The sequence below is a fragment of the Mytilus edulis genome, chromosome 9, assembly GCF_963676685.1.
Source record: "Mytilus edulis chromosome 9, xbMytEdul2.2, whole genome shotgun sequence".
In the NCBI taxonomy this organism is placed as follows: Eukaryota; Metazoa; Mollusca; class Bivalvia; order Mytilida; family Mytilidae; genus Mytilus; species Mytilus edulis.
In genome coordinates this window covers 14910400-14927407 of record NC_092352.1, presented here as the reverse complement: position 1 = coordinate 14927407, position 17008 = coordinate 14910400, and the positions used below count along the sequence as shown (strand labels likewise).

Below are 17008 nucleotides of genomic sequence, written 5' to 3'. Positions count from 1 at the left end.
TCATTCTATACAAAAAACATGGTAGACCTATTGCATTCAGTATAAGAAAAACAAACCAAAACACAAAACTTAACTATAACCACTGGACCATGAAAATAAGGTCAAGGTCAGATGACACCTGCCAGTTGGACATGTACATCTTACAGTCCTTTCATACACTGAATATGCTAGATCTTTTGCTTATAGTATCTGAGGTATGGACTTTACCACCAAAACTTAACCTTGTTCACTGATCCATGAAATGAGGTTGAGGTCAAGTGAAAACTGTCTGACCGGTATGAGGACGTTGCAAGTTACACACATACCAAATATAGGTACCCAGTATCCTATTACTTATAAATAAGACTGAGAAATCAACATTACATTTTTTTTTAAGTAGTCACTGAACCATGAAAATGAGGTCAAGGACAATGGACATGAGACAGAGGGAAACTTCGTATCATGGGACATCTAAATACAAAGTATGAAGCATCCAGGTCTTCCACCTTCTAAAATATAAAGCTTTTAAGTAGTAAGCTAACGCTGCTGTCGCCAGATCAATATTCCTATGTCGAGCTTTCTGCAACAAAAGTTGCAGACTCGACAAAACACTGGAAAGCTTATTTGTTGGACTGTCAGAGAGACACACTGAAGGAGTGCAAACTTAAGTTGCCTTTGGCTTTGCTGTAGGAGACCAAATTTATAAAAGACATTTTCTTCAAGGTTTATCACTTTATGTCATTTCATTTGTAAAACAACAATTAAAATGTATGTTTATATCTTCAATGAATGTTTAAAATATACCAAAGATGACATATTGTGGGGATTGTCTGATTTACTACATAGTGATTTTGTAAAATATCAGCTGCAGTAGGAACTTTTTGTTAATTAAGAGCAGCAAACAAGTTAATAAAGACTGCAGCTGATACCTTAAATATTAAAATATCAGGTCAAACTTATCAATATAAGTAGCATTTGTGACAGGTCAGAGTCAAGGTTGTTAAGACCTTGTCAAACATACTTGATGTGGCAAAGCCATGACAGGCAAGAGACAGACTCAAGGACAAGAGATAATAATATGTCTCATTCAAGAGGTCTTTTTCTAAATTGTAGTTTCAGAGAAAACTGTAGTGGGAATTTCATGGGACCAACAGACAGACAGATTTTAAAAAGTAAACTCACCCTTCATTTGGAGGAGTATAATTATTCATGTATATACAAATAAATTAAGATGATATTCTAAAACCTACCTCAATGTATTGGCCATATGGTGTCACATTATTTTAATTTTGTCAAATCAAATGGATGTCTTCTCTAATAATTCTTGTTTGTTCTCTGTAAAATAAAACATAAAAGAATCTGATTTAAAATTCTGAAATAACATATATGGAGTTTATATCAATGAAACATCACAAATACAATAAGTTCCTAAAATGGCCTAAAATATTGAACTAGTTACTCACCGAGTTACCAGTCTTTGTAAAATTTTCTTAAAGCTGATTCTCTTTGATAAGACAATTTCATACTTTTGTGATATTATAGTAAAATAGTATTTTAGGTAAGGATATTAAAAAATAATAGATTTTTTATTAAAGAAGCACCATAAGCTTCCACTTGCAATATATTCTAATATGCAAAGTGTCATCCAGTTGTGGCCTAATTCTAAATTTATAAACTCTAAATTATAAAAAGAATTTTTTCGCTTTTTTAGCAAAACAGATCAATTATTACCGTATATATCTTCATATGAAATTAGAGATGCTAAATTGCATGAAACAATTATTCCTTAAATTTTTAGGTCAACTTAACTAAGCCAAAAGAAAGGGCAAGCTATGTTTTAAAAATCTAGCTCCTTTTTAATGTATTCACTACTTATTCTGGTGATTTATATTAATTGAAGACTGCTGAATGATGTTTCCTCATCCTGGTGATAGAGTGCACTATTCCAATGTTGAAGACTTTATTTATATTAATTGAAGGCTGCTGAATGATGTTTCATCATCCTGGTGATAGAGCCCACTATTCCAATGTTGAAGACTTTATTTATATTAATTGAAGGCTGCTGAATGATGTTTCATCATCCTGGTGATAGAGCCCACTAGTCCAATGTTGAAGACTTTATTTTGTTTAACTTGTGTTGTTCAGTTGCTGCCTCATTAGTGTTTACCCCACTTATCCTGTTTTAGGCAATCCTTTCATGGGTGCCACATGGTGAGCAGAATTAACTTCTCCTTCCCAAGCACCTGAGATCACCCCCATTTTTTGTTGCAGTTTGTGTTGCTCATTCTTTAGTTTACTGTGTTGTGTTATGTGTACTGTTGTTTGTCTGTTGGTTTTTTTCTTCTTTTTTTAAGGCCATGGTGTTGTCAGTTTAATATTGACTTACAAGTTGGAATAAAATTGAGAAAGGAAATGGTGAATATGTCAAAGCGACAACCACCCGACCATAGAGCAAACAACAGCCGAAGGCAACCAATGGGTCTTCAATGTAGCGAGAATTCCCGCACCCGTAGGTGTCCTTCAGCTGGCCCCTAAAATATGCATAATAGTACAGTGATAATGGACGTCATACTAAACTCCGAATTATACACAAGAAACTAAAATTTAAAATCATACAAGACTAACAAAGGCCAGAGGCTCCTGACTTGGGACAGGCGCAAAATTGCGGCGGGGTTAAACATGTTTATGAGATCTCAACCCTCCCCCTATACCTCTAGCCAATGTAGAAAAGTAAAAGAATAACAATACGCACATTAAAATTCAGTTCAAGAGAAGTCCGAGTCTGATGTCAAAAGATGTAACAAAAGAAAATAAATAAAATGACAATAATACATAAATAACAACAGACTACTAGCAGTTAACTGACATGCCAGCTCCAGAGCTCAATTAAACTGATTGAAAGATTATGTCTTCATCATATGAATATCAGGTACAATCCCTCCCGTTAGGGGTTTAGTATCATACTATCATAAAATATATGAGAAGAACATAACCCGTGTCATGCCAACAACTGTTTTTTTTAGAAATAAATGTGTTTAGTTCCGATGCAAAGACCCTATCAGTGAATCAATGTTAAAGCCAAAATATGCAATCTTTAATGACCTGACCACAGTATCGTAACTATATCCCCTTTTAATAAGTCTATTTAAAGGTTTTGTTAGTTTCTGAGGAGAATACTGACATTTTTGTGCTTTATAAAGAATATTTCCATAAAATTTTGGATGTGAAATACCTGAACGTATAAGATGTCTGCATGTTGAGTTATATTTACGAATTATTTCCTTATACCGGTGATAAAATTTAGTAAATGTTTTGACCAGTTTGTGATATCGAAAACCCTGGTGTAATAATTTTTTAGTAATACATAAATTTCTCTCGCTAAAATCTAATACATTGTTACATACACGAGCGAATCGTACAAGTTGAGATATATAAACACCATAAGATGGTGACAAGGGAACGTCACCATCTAAAAATGGAATGTTTGTTTGGTATCTTTGTCTTCTCTTTATAGCAGCATGAGACGAAAATGAAAGAAATTTTGCAAAAACGATATTTTTTCTAACCACCAGACCTCCCAAAAGGGTGACATGTCATGTCTGACATTAGAAACATTCAAAATATTCTTTAAGAGTAAAATTCATGAGACTCAAGCCCCAGTCCCACTAGACCACGATCGCACCACGCTTACCACGTTCTTAAATTTATTCAGATCTTGGTGAGGTCGTGGTATGAGCAGCAAATTTTCGTTGTTTTCATGTTGATACAACGTCCTTACTGCGATCTGAACGATCTCATTACGATCGTCTAAATCTTTATTTTTTCGCAGATTGTAGTGCGATCATGGCCTAGTGGAACTGCTGTATACGGTAATTCGCATTTTATTTTTCAGGAGCAATCTTATCAACTTAAAACAAATATTCTTAATTTTAACTAACTTATAATATCAGCTTTTGAAATAAGAAATCATCTAAATGTATTTAGCAATATACTTAAAAAAAATAAACCTATTAAATAGTTCACCTTGAACAAAAAAGAAAGATTATTTTAAAGACATCTGGAAAATTGATTTATAGTAAAATCATGACAACAAATGAACATAAGTATAAAAACAGGCAGATTGTAACAAATAAACTCAAAGATTTAGATTAATACACCAAAACCTCTCAGACAAGTTTTCTACGATTCATTTAAAATTGATTGGCACATCCAGGAAGCAAACTAACAGGTGCCCTTGAAAATACAGGTGTTTTATAAATACTTCACACAGCGTTGTCACTAAAAAGACTTGTTATCACAGACATTATCTTATCAGATGATTTCAATAGCATTAACTTCACACAACTTTCAACACAATCACAAAATACAAAGTTAATTCTAATAGATATGTTCAAATTTTAACATTCATTCTTCTGATTATGTGAGACTACTGTCAGAAAAATATCTGAAGCAGTCTTTTACAACTTTTATCAGTTTTTCTGAACCTTTATGCACCAAATTCCTGGTTTGAGTCTGTTTTAACTTCCATGAGCAAAATGACGGTACCACTATTGGAACAGGATCTGATTACACTTCCAGGCACCTGAGATTACCACCAGATATTGGTGAAGTTCATGTTGCTCAGTCTTTATATGTTGTCTTTAGGTAGTTTTTACACTTTTTGCCATCACATTGTCAGTTGTTTTCACTTTTTGTCATGACATTGTCAGTTGTTTTTAGTGATGAGATTGATTATCCCTTTTGTCATGACATTGTCAGTTGTTTTTAGTGATGAGATTGATTATCCCTTTTGTCATGACATTGTCAGTTGTTTTCAGTGATGAGATTGATTATCCCTTTTGTCATGACATTGTCAGTTGTTTTTAGTGATAAGATTGATTATCCCTTTTGTCATGACATTGTCAGTTGTTTTCAGTAATGAAATTGATTATCCCTTTTGCCATGACATTGTCAGATTGATTATCCCTTTTGTCATGACATTGTCAGTTGTTTTTAGTGATGAGATTGATTATCCCTTTTGTCATGACATTGTCAGTTGTTTTCAGTGATGAGATTGATTATCCCTTTTGTCATGACATTGTCAGTTGTTTTTAGTGATCAGATTGATTATCCCTTTTGTCATGACATTGTCAGTTGTTTTCAGTAATGAGATTGATTATCCCTTTTGCCATGACATTGTCAGTTGTTTTCAGTAATGAGACTGATTATCCCTTTTGTCATGACATTGTCAGTTGTTTTCAGTGATGAGATTGATTATCCCTTTTGTCATGACATTGTCAGTTGTTTTCAGTAATGAGATTGATTATCCCTTTTGCCATGACATTGTCAGTTGTTTTCAGTGATGAGATTGATTATTCCTTTTGCCATGACATTGTCAGTTGTTTTTAGTGATGAGATTGATTATCCCTTTTGTCATGACATTGTCAGTTGTTTTCAGTAATGAGATTGATTATCCCTTTTGTCATGACATTGTCAGTTGTTTTCAGTAATGAGATTGATTATCCCTTTTGTCATGACATTGTCAGTTGTTTTCAGTGATGAGATTGATTATCCCTTTTGTCATGACATTGTCAGTTGTTTTCAGTAATGAGATTAATTATCCCTTTTCACTTTTTTTTGCCATGACATTGTCAGTTGTTTTCAGTGATGAGATTGATTATCCCTTTTCACTTTTTGCCATGACATTGTCAGTTGTTTTCAATAATGAGATTGATTATCCCTTTTGTCATGACATTGTCAGTTGTTTTCAGTGATGAGATTGATTATCCCTTTTGTCATGACATTGTCAGTTGTTTTCAATAATGAGATTGATTATCCCTTTTGTCATGACATTGTCAGTTGTTTTCAATAATGAGATTGATTATCCCTTTTGCCATGACATTGTCAGTTGTTTTCAGTGATGAGATTGATTATCCCTTTTGTCATGACATTGTCAGTTGTTTTCAGTAATGAGATTGAATATCCCTTTTGTCATGACATTGTCAGTTGTTTTCAGTAATGAGATTGATTATCCCTTTTGCCATGAGATTGTCAGTTGTTTTCAGTGATGAGATTAATTATCCCTTTTGTCATGACATTGTCAGTTGTTTTCAGTAATGATATTGATTATCCCTTTTGTCATGACATTGTCAGTTGTTTTCAGTGATGAGATTGATTATCCCTTTTGTCATGACATTGTCAGTTGTTTTCAGTAATGAGATTGATTATTCCTTTTGCCATGACATTATCAGTTGTTTTCAGTGATGAGATTGATTATCCCTTTTGCCATGACATTGTCAGTTGTTTTCAGTAATGAGATTGATTATCCCTTTTCACTTTTTGCCATGACATTGTCAGTTGTTTTCAGTGATGAGATTGATTATCCCTTTTCACTTTTTGCCATGACATTGTCAGTTGTTTTCAGTGATGAAATTGATTATCCCTTTTCACTTTTTGCCATGACATTGTCAGTTGTTTTTAGTGATGAGATTGATTATCCCTTTTGCCATGACATTGTCAGTTGTTTTTAGTGATGAGATTGATCATCCCTTTTGTCATGACATTGTCAGTTGTTTTCAGTAATGAGATTGATTATCCCTTTTGTCATGACATTGTCAGTTGTTTTCAGAGATGAGATTGATTATCCCTTTTGCCATGACATTGTCAGTTGTTTTCAGTAATGGGATTGATTATCCCTTTTCACTTTTTGCCATGACATTGTCAGTTGTTTTCAGTGATGAGATTGATTATCCCTTTTTACTTTTTGCCATGACATTGTCAGTTGTTTTCAGTGATGAAATTGATTATCCCTTTTCACTTTTTGCCATGACATTGTCAGTTGTTTTTAGTGATGAGATTGATTATCCCTTTTGCCATGACATTGTCAGTTGTTTTTAGTGATGAGATTGATTATCCCTTTTGTCATGACATTGTCAGTTGTTTTCAGTAATGAGATTGATTATCCCTTTTGTCATGACATTGTCAGTTGTTTTCAGTGATGATATTGATTATCCCTTTGGTATCCCATGACATTGTCAGTTGTTTTCGGTGATGAGATTGATTATCCCTTTTGTCATGACATTGTCAGTTGTTTTTAGTGATGAGATTGATTATCCCTTATGTCATGACATTGTCAGTTGTTTTCAGTAATGAGATTGATTATCCCTTTTGTCATGACATTGTCAGTTGTTTTCAGTAATGAGATTGATTATCCCTTTTGTCATGACATTGTCAGTTGTTTTCAGTAATGAGATTGATTATCCCTTTTGTCATGACATTGTCAGTTGTTTTCAGTAATGAGATTGATTATCCCTTTTGTCATGACATTGTCAGTTGTTTTCAGTAATGAGATTGATTATCCCTTTTGTCATGACATTGTCAGTTGTTTTCAGTGATGAGATTGATTATCCCTTTTATCATGACATTGTCAGTTGTTTTCAGTAATGAGATTGATTATTCCTTTTGCCATGACATTATCAGTTGTTTTCAGTGATGAGATTGATTATCCCTTTTGCCATGACATTGTCAGTTGTTTTCAGTAATGAGATTGATTATCCCTTTTCACTTTTTGCCATGACATTGTCAGTTGTTTTCAGTGATGAGATTGATTATCCCTTTTCACTTTTTACCATGACATTGTCAGTTGTTTTCAGTGATGAAATTGATTATCCCTTTTTACTTTTTGCCATGACATTGTCAGTTGTTTTCAGTGATAAGATTGATTATCCCTTTTGTCATGACATTATCAGTTGTTTTCAGTGATAAGATTGATTATCCCTTTTGCCATGACATTGTCAGTTGTTTTCAGTGATAAGATTGATTATCCCTTTTGCCATGACATTGTCAGTTGTTTTCAGTAATGAGATTGATTATCCCTTTTGCCATAACATTGTCAGTTGTTTTCAGTAATGAAATTGATTATTCCTTTTGCCATGACATTATCAGTTGTTTTCAGTAATGCGATTGATTATCCCTTTTGCCATGACATTGTCAGTTGTTTTCAGTAATGGGATTGATTATCCCTTTTCACTTTTTGCCATGACATTGTCAGTTGTTTTCAGTGATGAGATTGATTATCCCTTTTTTACTTTTTGCCATGACATTGTCAGTTGTTTTCAGTGATGAAATTGATTATCCCTTTTCACTTTTTGCCATGACATTGTCAGTTGTTTTTAGTGATGAGATTGATTATCCCTTTTGCCATGACATTGTCAGTTGTTTTTAGTAATGAGATTGATTATCCCTTTTGTCATGACATTGTCAGTTGTTTTCAGTAATGCAACTGATTATCCCTTTTGCCATGACATTGTCAGTGGTTTTCAGTAATGGGATTGATTATCCCTTTTCACTTTTTGCCATGACATTGTCAGTTGTTTTCAGTGATGAGATTGATTATCCCTTTTTACTTTTTGCCATGACATTGTCAGTTGTTTTCAGTGATGAAATTGATTATCCCTTTTCACTTTTTGCCATGACATTGTCAGTTGTTTTTAGTGATGAGATTGATTATCCCTTTTGCCATGACATTGTCAGTTGTTTTTAGTGATGAGATTGATTATCCCTTTTGCCATGACATTGTCAGTTGTTTTTAGTGATGAGATTGATTATCCCTTTTGTCATGACATTGTCAGTTGTTTTCAGTAATGCGATTGATTATCCCTTTTGCCATGACATTGTCAGTTGTTTTCAGTAATGGCATTGATTATCCCTTTTCATTTTTTGCCATGACATTGTCAGTTGTTTTCAGTGATGAGATTGATTATCCCTTTTGCCATGACATTGTCAGTTGTTTTCAGTAATGAGATTTATTATCCCTTTTGCCATGACATTGTCAGTTGTTTTCAGTAATGAGATTGATTATTCCTTTTGCCATGACATTATCAGTCGTTGTCAGTGATGAGATTGATTATCCCTTTTGCCATGACATTGTCAGTTGTTTTCAGTAATGAGATTGATTATCCCTTTTGTCATGACATTGTCAGTTGTTTTCAGTGATGAGATTGATTATCCCTTTTGCCATGACATTGTCAGTTGTTTTCAGTAATGAAATTGATTATCCCTTTTCACTTTTTGCCATGACATTGTCAGTTGTTTTTAGTGATGAGATTGATTATCCCTTTTGCCATGACATTGTCAGTTGTTTTTAGTGATGAGATTGATTATCCCTTTTGTCATGACATTGTCAGTTGTTTTCAGTAATGAGATTGATTATCCCTTTTGTCATGACATTGTCAGATGTTTTCAGTGATGAGATTGATTATCCCTTTTCACTTTTTGCCATGACATTGTCAGTTTTTTTTCAGTGAGGAAATTGATGATCTCTTTTCACTTTTTGCCATGACATTGTCAGTTGTTTTTAGTGATGAGATTGATTATCCCTTTTGCCATGACATTGTCAGTTGTTTTCAGTAATGAGATTGATTATCCCTTTTGTCATGACATTGTCAGTTGTTTTCAGTAATGAGATTGATTATCCCTTTGGTATCCCATGACATTGTCAGTTGTTTTCAGTAATGAGATTGATTATCCCTTTTGTCATGACATTGTCAGTTGTTTTCAGTGATGAGATTGATTATCCCTTTTGTCATGACATTGTCAGTTGATTTCAGTAATGAGATTGATTATCCCTTTTCACTTTTTGCCATAACATTGTCAGTTGTTTTCAGTGATGAGATTGATTATCCCTTTTCACTTTTTGCCATGACATTGTCAGTTGTTTTCAGTGATGAAATTGATTATCCCTTTTCACTTTTTGCCATGACATTGTCAGTTGTTTTCAGTGATAAGATTGATTATCCCTTTTGCCATGACAATATCAGTTGTTTTCAGTGATAAGATTGATTATCCCTTTTGCCATGACATTGTCAGTTGTTTTTAGTGATGAGATTGATTATCCCTTTTGTCATGACATTGTCAGTTGTTTTCAGTAATGAGATTGATTATCCCTTTTGTCATGACATTGTCAGTTGTTTTCAGTGATGAGATTGATTATTCCTTTTTCCATGACATTGTCAGTTGTTTTCAGTAATGAGATTTATTATCCCTTTTGCCATGACATTGTCAGTTGTTTTCAGTAATGAGATTGATTATTCCTTTTGTTATGACATTATCAGTCGTTGTCAGTGATGAGATTGATTATCCCTTTTGCCATGACATTGTCAGTTGTTTTCAGTAATGAGATTGATTATCCCTTTTGTCATGACATTGTCAGTTGTTTTCAGTGATGAGATTGATTATCCCTTTTGCCATGACATTGTCAGTTGTTTTCAGTAATGAAATTGATTATCCCTTTTCACTTTTTGCCATGACATTGTCAGTTGTTTTTAGTGATGAGATTGATTATCCCTTTTGCCATGACATTGTCAGTTGTTTTTAGTGATGAGATTGATTATCCCTTTTGTCATGACATTGTCAGTTGTTTTCAGTAATGAGATTGATTATCCCTTTTGTCATGACATTGTCAGTTGTTTTCAGTGATGAGATTGATTATCCCTTTTGCCATGACATTATCAGTTGTTGTCAGTGATGAGATTGATTATCCCTTTTGCCATGACATTGTCAGTTGTTTTCAGTAATGAGATTGATTATCCCTTTTGTCATGACATTGTCAGATTGATTATCCCTTTTGCCATGACATTGTCAGTTGTTTTCAGTAATGAGATTGATTATCCCTTTTGTCATGACATTGTCAGTTGTTTTCAGTGATGAGATTGATTATCCCTTTTGCCATGACATTGTCAGTTGTTTTCAGTAATGAAATTGATTATTCCTTTTCACTTTTTGCCATGACATTGTCAGCTTTTTTCAGTGAGGAAATTGATGATCTCTTTTCACTTTTTGCCATGACATTGTCAGTTGTTTTTAGTGATGAGATTGATTATCCCTTTTGCCATGACATTGTCAGTTGTTTTCAGTAATGAGATTGATTATCCCTTTTGTCATGACATTGTCAGTTGTTTTCAGTGATGAGATTGATTATCCCTTTTGCCATGACATTGTCAGTTGTTTTCAGTAATGAAATTGATTATCCCTTTTCACTTTTTGCCATGACATTGTCAGTTGTTTTCAGTAATGAGATTGATTATCCCCTTTCACTTTTTGCCATGACATTGTCAGTTGTTTTCAGTAATGAGATTGATTATCCCCTTTCACTTTTTGCCATGACATTGTCAGTTGTTTTCAGTAATGATATTGATTATCCCTTTTGCCATGACATTGTGAGTTGTTTTCAGTGATGAGATTGATTATCCCTTTTCCCATGACATTGTCAGTTGTTTTCAATAATGAGATTGTCCCATTTGCCATGACATTGCCAGTTGTTTTCAGTGATGAGATTGATTATCCCTTTTGCCATGATATTGTCAGTTATTTTCAGTGATGAGATTGACTATTCCTTTCGCCATGACATTGTCAGTTGTTTTCAGTGATAAGATTGATTATCCCTTTTGCCATGACATTGTCAGTTGTTTTCAGTATTGAGATTGATTATCCCTTTTGTCATGACATTGTCAGTTGTTTTCAGTAATGAGATTGATTATTCCTTTTGCCATGACATTATCAGTTGTTTTCAGTGATGAGATTGATTATCCCTTTTCACTTTTTGCCATGACATTGTCAGTTGTTTTCAGTAATGAGATTGATTATCCCTTTTCAATTTTTGCCATGACATTGTCAGTTGTTTTCAGTAATGAGATTGATTATCCCTTTTGTCATGACATTGTCAGTTGTTTTCAGTGATGAGATTGATTATCCCTTTTGCCATGACATTGTCAGTTGTTTTCAGTGATGAGATTGATTATCCCTTTTGCCATGACAGTGTCAGTTGTTTTCAGTAATGAGATTGATTATCCCTTTTGCCATGCCATTGTCAGTTGTTTTCAGTAATGAGATTGATTATCCCTTTTGCCATGACATTGTCAGTTGTTTTCAGTGATGAGATTGATTATCTCTTTTGCCATGCCATTGCCATTTGTTTTCAGTGATGAGATTGATTATCTCTTATGCCATGCCATTGCCATTTGTTTTCAGTGATGAGATTTATCATCTCTTTTGGTATCTTTTGCCTCTTTGAAATTAGGTTTTATTAATCAATAATTATTTAGAAATAATTTCATATTTAATTAACTTTGAAAATAAACCTAATTTAGTATAACCACTTTGAAACATAAACTCTAAGTAAAATTCAATACAAGCTTTGTATTTTACTGTAGGTAACTTTCTACATAGATTTTAATTAGGAAACTTTTTTCTGCCTACATACAAATTAGACAATACATCATTATGAGGCAAAGTATCTTTGATGTTTTGTAATATTTCATGCACACACAGAGCTCTATTCTCATTTAAAGTCACCCACTGGTATCTTTATTCATTAGTACACCCTGATTGGTTTCAAACTATTGGTAATTAGAACATTTGTACCACACAAAAATCCTCTTTGTCTTATATATGAGCAGATTCAGGAAGTAAATTTTCCTTTTTGCTCAAATGTAAAACTCATTATTGCCCCTGCAGGCAGTCATATGGTGGGTGGTATAGTTCTAATATTTCACCATCAATTTCAATCAGTTCTCAAAACTAGAGGCTCTAAAGAGCCTGTGTCGCTCACCTTGATCTATGTGAATATTAAACAAAGGACACAGATGGATTCATGACAAAATTGTGTTTTGGTGATGGTGATGCGTTTGTAGATCTTACTTTACTAAACATTCTTGCTATAATGATATTCAAGATAATAACCAAAAACAGCAAAATTTTCTTAAAATTACCAATTCAGGGGCAGCAACCTAACAACGTGTTGTCCGATTCATCTGAAAATTTCCAGAGAGATAGATCTTGACCTGATAAATAATTTTATCCCTGTAAGATTTGCTCTAAATGCTTTGGTTTTTAAGTTATAAGCCAAAAACTGCATTTTACCCTTATGTTCTACTTTTAGCCATGGCAGCCATTTTGGTTGGTTGGACGGGTCACTGGACACATTTTTTAAAACAAATACCCCAATGATGATTGTGGTTTGGTTAAAGTTTGGTTAAATTTGGCTCAGCAGTTTCAGAGGAGAAAATTTTTGTAAAAGTTAACGAAGGAAGACGGACCACGACAGACGCCAAGTGATGAGAAAAGCTCACTTGGCCCTTCGGGCAAGGTGAGCTAAAAAGGAAATGGGAGAATGATCAGAAGCACTAAAAAAGACAGTTGGCTTAGTGATGAAAAAAGTGATACATTTAGCCAAGTGTTGAAAGAAAGGGACATTTGGCCAAGTGATGAAAACGTGGGATATTTGGCCGAGTTGGTGGAAAAGTGGGACATTTTGCCAAGTGATTAAAAAGTGTAAAATTTGGCCTAGTGATTGAAAAGTGGGACACTTGGCCAAGTAATGAAAAGTGTGACATTTGGCCAAGTGATAAAATAGTGTGACATTTGGCCAAGTGATTGAAAAATGTGCAATTTGTCCAAGCCATGAAAGAGTGAAACATTGGCTAAGTGATGAAAAAAGTGACATTTTGCTAAATGATGACAGTATGGGACATCTGACCTCGTGATGAAAAAATGGAACATTTGGCTTAGTGATGAAAGGGTCATTTGGCCAAGTGATAAAGAGTGGGACATTTTGTCTAGTGATGAAAAAGTGGGACATTTGGTCAAGTGCTAAAAAAGTGGGATATTTGGTCAAATGATATATGACTGGGACATTTGTCTAAGAGATGATAGAGTAGTACATTTGGCCAAGTGATGAAAAAGTATGACATTTGGCCAAGTGATGAAAAAGTTGGACACTTGGCCAAGTGATGAAAAAGTGGGACATTTGGCCTAGTGATGAAAAACATAAGACATTTGGCCTAGTGATGAAAAGGTGGGACATTTGGTCAAGTGATGAAAAGTGGGACACTTGGCCAAGTGATGGAAAATTGGGACATTTGGCCTAGTGATGAAAAAGTGGGACATTTGGCCTAGTGATGAAAAGGTGGGACATTTGGCCAAGTGATGAAAAGTGGGACATTTGGCCAAGTGATGGAAAATTGGGACACTTGGTCAAGTGTTGAAAAAGTGAGATATTTGGCCAAGTGATGAAAAAGTGGGACATTTGGCCTAGTGATGAAACAGTGGGATATTTGGCCTAGTGATGAAAAAGTGGGACATTTGGCCAAGTGATGGAAAATTTGGACACTTGGCCGTGTTGAAAAAGTGGGACATTTGGCCAAGTGATGGAAAAGTGGCACTTCTGGTCTATTGATGAAAAAGTGGGACTTCTGGTCTAGTGAAGAAAAGTGAGACATTTGGCCTAGTGATGAAAAAGTGGGACATTTGGCCTAGTGAAGAAAAAGTGGGACATTTGGCCTAGTGATCAAAAGGTGGGATATTTGGACAAGTGATGGAAAATTGGGACACTTGGCCAAGTGATGAAAAAGTGGGACATTTGGCCAAGTGATTATAATTGGACATTTGGCTTAGTGATGGAAGAGTGAGACATTTGGCCAAGTAATGTAAGAGTTAAACATTTGGCCAAGCGATGAAAGAGTGATACATTTGGCCAAGTGTTGAAAAAATGGGACATTTGGCCAAGTGTTGAAAAAGTTGGACCTTTGGCCAAGTGATGAAAGAGTGAGACATTTGATGAAAGAGTAGGTCATAAGTTCAATTTATTAAAAGAAGGGGACATTTGGACAAGTGCTGGTAAAGTTCATTTTGGTCTATAAAATGTGTATACAGACAAGCATAAAATACAGATTCTATTATCAGTTCACAAAAAGTGTGGTACCAGAAATTCAAACTTTTAATCCCATGAGTACTCATTTTCAGTTGATACATAGTGCAAAATTATACAATATCTTTTCTGTAACATAGGGAAAGAGTACTCCTAACAGACTGTTCAATTAGAACAAGATGTATGTAATATGGCAGACAGACAGATTAATTCATACCAGTTAGCAGCTAGATGATATTGTTACATAAGAGGATAAAAAACAGTGATCATAACTTCACTTTCAATAAGATATAGTAATACATCAGTTGTCTACCAGATAAACCTTGCTCTGTATATAGGGTAATCTAAGGCAGTATTTTCAAAAATTGACCATTTTTCTATTTCATATTATATGTGCTAGGGATACAATGACACAGGTTTTATTTCCTAAAACACAGGTACCATTAAATTCTTTAAAAAAAACGCTTTGTTTTATGTCTTAGTGTTGTTATCGAAAAGGGAATTTCTATTCAGATCATATATGAAACAATATTTTGAATTGAATCTCGCAGTTAAATTTTTATCAAAATTTCACTTTTTGGCGTTTGGTTGAGTGGGTGGTATCTAATATGGATTTTTCACATTAACTTAAGTTACAGATATAGTAGAACGCAATCTCTGTACCCATAATTTAAGATAACTACATTCATTTGCACAATTTTTCAAAATTAGTTTTGATATATATATTTTTCATGATATTCAGAAAAAAAATTCTGAATTGTCTCAGTAAAACAAGATTGCTACATCATAGAGATATGTCCCCTACAGATGTGTATGGAATACTGTCACAAGGTGCAAGAATGTTGTCATAGGCTGAGAAAAGTCAAAGTTCAGTTTCCTCCAGCGCAAAATATCAAATGAAAATAACTGTATGGTCGACTAAACATGTACACCAAAAATCCTACTGAGTATAAACATTTTAAGCCTCAAAGGATTTGCCTAGGCCTCCACAAGGTTGCATTGAGTTCACAAGGTGTCATTTCCATCACAAAGTGTTATTTCCATCACAAAGTGTCAATACCATGGTGTCATTGCCATCACAATGTGTCATTGCCATCACAATGTGCAATTGCCATCTAATGTGTCATTGTCATCACAAGTGTCATTGTGTTACGATAAGGTAAACAAATAGAGAATGTGTCCAGGGGCATAGATGATGCCCTAGCTAGCATATAACATTTTAAAGGGGCATAACTCCTGATTGGTAAAAGTGAAGCCACCAAAATTCTAGTTTGATATAAATTTTGTGGTAATAAGGAGTTTGTAAAAGTTTCAAAACATTTGGTAGAGGCAAATTAAAAGTAGAGAACAGAAACCAATTTCGGGATGTACTGATGGACAAGGGTAAACCTTAATGTCTACACATGACAATAAAGTATGGTCAGTAACATTTGTTGACAAACAATCCTAACAATTAGGAGTCACAGCTTTCTGTCAAATTATCTTAGAGTTGTGTTCACAAGTATCATTGTGTGAAAATATGATGAAAATCAATTATTCCATTTAGTTGCACAGCTTTCTGTCCAATGGTCTGAGTATAATTGAACAGATAGTGACTGAACTATGTCCCATGTGGTCAACAGTTCAGGGGGAAAATAAGAATCTCACAAGGCCCTTGCTAATGTTTCTGTAAAGTTATTTACTGAAAGTTGTGTAAAGACATAATGAAGTTTCCTCTAGAATAGCCTTATTGGGTTTTTAATTGTACAATGTAATAGATGAGGAAATGATTTGAGTGAATAATGAAAAAATATGGTCAATTTATTGTATTTATGTCTCGACTTTTAACAGCATCTTCGCTGGTTGTCTGGAATCTTTGACCAACAAATGTAGTCGGTGAAGTGTAAAATGTATGTCAGTTACAAACTCTGGAAGCATACTTATTTCACAGGTAACCAGATGTATTAGATAAAACCATGAGTAAGGTCTGAGAATTAACCAATTATAGTTAGTCTGTTGTAAAAAGTTTGATTCATGTTATCACAAGTGTTATTTGAAGGAATGTTATATAAGGAGCAATCAGTACATTGCATTTTCTTTTTGTTTTAAGAAGTTTTGAAATAGAAAGAATAATAATGGTTATGCTTTTGCTCAGTGGCTCAATCAGCAATTATTTATTTATTTACAGATGACTTCTGTTGGGGATGTATCTTGATTTATGACAACCTTTTAAAACACAAAACAAAAATTGCTTTCAAACAGATCCCAAACAGGAAGTACTGTGGATTTATTATTATTCTTTGGAGGCAAATTTTCGTGGATTTTGTGGGTATAGACTAACCATGAATTTAAATATTTAACTATGTA

The 17008-nt window shown here is 34.0% G+C and overlaps 1 protein-coding gene across 3 annotated transcripts in view; it reads right to left on the bottom strand.

The window, feature by feature from the left end:
* LOC139489565 (G protein-activated inward rectifier potassium channel 3-like) overlaps nucleotides 1-17008 on the bottom strand; it is an 87188-nt gene that overhangs the window by 51119 nt on the left and 19061 nt on the right. For all 3 annotated transcript variants that reach the window (XM_071276130.1, XM_071276128.1, XM_071276127.1), the window contains exon 4: nucleotides 1230-1314. The gene's annotated coding sequence lies outside the window, so the exon portion shown is untranslated. The remainder of the gene's footprint in view (nucleotides 1-1229; nucleotides 1315-17008) is intronic.